At 40.2% G+C, this 3,854-nt stretch overlaps 1 long non-coding RNA gene across 2 annotated transcripts; it reads right to left on the bottom strand.

The window, feature by feature from the left end:
* Positions 1-2,716: 2,716 nt before the first annotated feature.
* Positions 2,717-3,854, bottom strand: LOC137831318 (uncharacterized). 2 transcript variants are annotated; one of them, XR_016521321.1, is made up of 3 exons: positions 3,636-3,854; positions 3,344-3,546; positions 2,717-3,248 (listed from the first exon to the last, which is right to left on the bottom strand). It is a non-coding gene; the product is annotated as an uncharacterized LOC137831318 (long non-coding RNA). The 2 variants fall into 2 exon arrangements; XR_016521322.1 differs by having other exon boundaries at positions 3,344-3,542.

Here is a 3,854-nt window from a genome sequence, read left to right as displayed (position 1 = left end):
TTTTTTCTTATGCAATTGCATATCAATTGGTGCTTTCATTGAGCCTGCACCATGCCTCCCAAACCAAACAAAGACCTAGATGAAACCCTCCAATTCATCCTAGACAAATTAGCTAACCTCCAAACCCAACTCCATAACACCATGAACATCATGAAAATCGATACAATAGCCTTCACCAAACTTTAGAAAACCACCAAATAGCATGGAAACAAAGCATGAATCTTTCACCCACACCATCAACACTCTCTTAACTGCCATCCCTGCAACTCTTTTTCAACCCAATGACTTGCCCCCAAACCCTTCGATACCTTTTTCTGTAGAAACAATCTCGCCTATCACACCCCTAATCTTTAACACCACCTCCTCTATTTTTGCTACCACTACAACCATTCTTCCCCCACCAATTTCTTCTTCCCCTCTTATCTCAACCATGCCTAGACCACCCAAAATACAACTCTCATTTTTTATGGCTCGGATCCCCTGGATTGGCTCTTTCAAACTCATCAGTTTTTCTAATTTTATAACATAGCTTGGGACTCTCGCCTACACATGGCGACTTTTTATATGCATGGTGATGCTCTAAGTTGGTTCAAGTGGATGTATCAAAATCACCAATGCAATGATTGGATTTCTTTTAGTCGTGCTCTAGAACTACGTTTTGGACCCTCCACATCAAGTGGAACTGTTCAAACTATGCCAAAATAGCATTATCATTGAATACCAGAGAACGTTTGAAAAACTATGCAATCAAGTTTTAGGCCTCACTCCAGAAATGATCCTTAATTGTTTCATCTCTAACCTTATTCCGAAAATCAGACGTGAGTTAGCTATGCTCCAACCTACTTCCATCACCTAAGCCATGGGTCTTGTCAAACTCTTGGAATCCAAGAATAATGACACCAAGCGTTTTAAAAATCCTTAGCCATTCTGTTTCAGCCTTCCCAACACTTGCTACCCCCACCTTGCCCCCTTTTTCTTCAACCAGCTATACCATCCACATCCTCATCTCTTCCTATAAAAAAACTTTCTTCAGCCCAACTTCAAGAACGAAGAGCGCGCGGGCCTATGTTACAATTGTGATGAGAAAAAAATTTATGGTCAGAAATGTGCAACCAAACGTTTTTTGTTGTTACTAGGAGACGAATGCCCCTCAGATACATCACCAGATACTATTTCCACCTTAGACAATGACCAAGAACCCGTGGACTCATCTCACATCCACCTATCTCTTCAAGCTTTATCCGGCACACCTTCAACCCACACATTTAAGTTCCAAGGCTACATTGTCAGTCTCCCAGTCACCATCTTAATCGACACTAGCAGCTCTCATAACATCCTCCAACCTTGTCTTACCTCGTTTCTTAACCTTTGTAGTCTCCCGATCACACCCTTTTCCATAATGGTTGGCAATGGTGACAAAATACATTGCACATTTATATGCCTCAACCTCACTGTTTCTATTCAACAACATTGTTTCTCCATTCCCTTCTACTTAATCCCTATTGAAGGTGTTGATTTAGTCTTTGGCATGGATTGGTTATATTCTCTTAGACTCCTACAAGCATATTTCTCTGCACCTCAACTCTCTTTCAACCATAATGGCATTCCCATCATTCTGCAAGGTACCACTAAACTTTTAGATAACCATGTTTCGACCACCAATATTTATCACCTTTTACACACAAATTCCGTAGCATCTTTTCACCTCTTAGTTTTCCAAATCAGACCCTCATCCTCATTCTCCACCTCCATCTAATATCCACCATTATGTTTTCAACCTCTTTCATGCTTACCAATCAGTTTTTACCACTATCCACTTTTCACCTCTTAGTTTTCCAAATCAGACCCTCATCCTCATTCTCCACCTCCATCTAATATCCACCATCATGTTTCCAACCTCTTTCATGCTTACCAATCAGTTTTTACCACTATCCACGGCCTACCCTCCACCGCACACAAAACCACCAAATACCCTTACTACCAAATTCCCCACCAGTAAATATCAAGCCCTACTGCTACCCACATGCCCACAAACATACATGACATCACTCATCCGAGAAATGTTAGAGAGGGTATCTTTTGCCCAAGTAAAATCCTTTTCTCTTCACCGGTTATTCTTATTAAAAAAAAGATAGTCTGTGGCGTTTTTTGTGTTGATTACAGGGCTTTGAATGCTATTACAATGAAAGATAGATTTCCAATTCCAACTATTGATGAATTACTGGATGAGCTAACAGAAGCTAGGGTGTTTATTAAGTTGGATTTAGGGTCTGGATATCACCAAATCAAAGTACAGTCTACTGATTGCCATAAAACAGCTTTTCGAACCTTTGATGGTCATTAAGAGTTATTAATTATGTCATTTGGGCTTTCTAATGCCCATTCTACCTTTCAAGCGGCCATGAACGACCTCCTAAGACCGCATCTAAGACAATTTGTGCTAGTTTATTTATGACATCCTTATCTACAGTAAATCCATGTCAGAGCATATCCAACACCTTACCATTACTCTCTAATTACTTCAAGACAACAATTTTTTGTCAAAGAATCTAAGTGCATGTTTGCAACGTCTAGGGTTTTCTATTTGGGCCATATCATTCAAGCAGGGACTGTTGCTCCTGACCCAGACAAGATTCAGGCCATACTTCTTTGGCCCAAACCTACCTCCCTCACCACTCTCCGCGTTTTTTTGGGAATTACCGAGTTTTATCACAAATTTATACACGGTTATGCCATTCTTGCCCCTCCATTCACGGATTTACTAAAATTCAAAGTTTTTACATGGAATGAAGAGGCACAAAAGACCTTTTTACAATTTAAGAAATTCCTAACTACACTCTTTGTTCTACATCTTCTAGATTTTTCTCTTTCGTTTGTGGTTGAAAAAGATGCCTCCAATTCTGTCATTGGCACAGTTCTCTCCCAAGCTGGTCATCCCATTGCTTTCTTCAGCAAGAAGCTATGTTCCAAAATACATTATAATTTAGTGCATGTCAAAGAAATGCTCGCAATCACTAAGGCAATAAAAAAATGGAGACACTACCTAATTGACAATCATTTCCAAATTCTCACAGAAGTCTTAAGGGGTTACTTACCAAGGCATGTTCTACTCTAGAGCAACAAAAATGGCCACCAAACTCATTGGTTACATTTTTTATATTTTGTACCGCCCAGACCGCCACAATCAAGCAGTTTATTTCCTCTCTCGGTCACCCACTTCTATTTTTTTGGCCATCTCCTCCCCAATCCTAGAAATCCTCTTGCAATTAAAAAAATATTACCAGTCAAAATTGGGGAAACAAGAAGTACACAAAGTTACAGCTTCTCAAAACAAAGAATATACCTTTCAAAACGATCTTTTGTATCTCGACCGAAGACTATATCTAACATCCATATAATCTCTGCACACCACCATACTTCACTAGTTCCATGCCACCCCCTCTGTTGGACACTCGGGCCTTAAAGCCATTGTGGCTCGCCTAGCCGCGTCCTTATATTGGCCAGGGATGTATAGAGATGTCAAATCGTTCATCAAACAATGTCTCCCTTGCCAAAAAAAATAAACAAGTCAACAACAAACCCTTAGGTCTTTTACAACCCAATCCCTCACCAACCCAAATTTGGGATGAGCTCACCACAGATTTCATAACACATTTAGCCACACGGTGATATGGGTCATATGTGATCTTTTGTCCAAATCTGTCCACCTCATAGCATTACCCACCTCCTTCACCGTATCCCAATTGGCTAACCGTTTTCTGTTGAGATTTGTAGGTTGCACGACATTCCCAAATCCATCATCTTCGATAGAGACTCACTCTTACTCAGTAATTTTTTGGAAGCAACATTTTCAC

Source organism: Phaseolus vulgaris, chromosome 6 (genome assembly GCF_051622355.1).
Source record: "Phaseolus vulgaris cultivar YP4 chromosome 6, ASM5162235v1, whole genome shotgun sequence".
Classification (NCBI taxonomy): Eukaryota; Viridiplantae; Streptophyta; class Magnoliopsida; order Fabales; family Fabaceae; genus Phaseolus; species Phaseolus vulgaris.
This window is presented reverse-complemented; position numbering and strand designations above follow the sequence as displayed.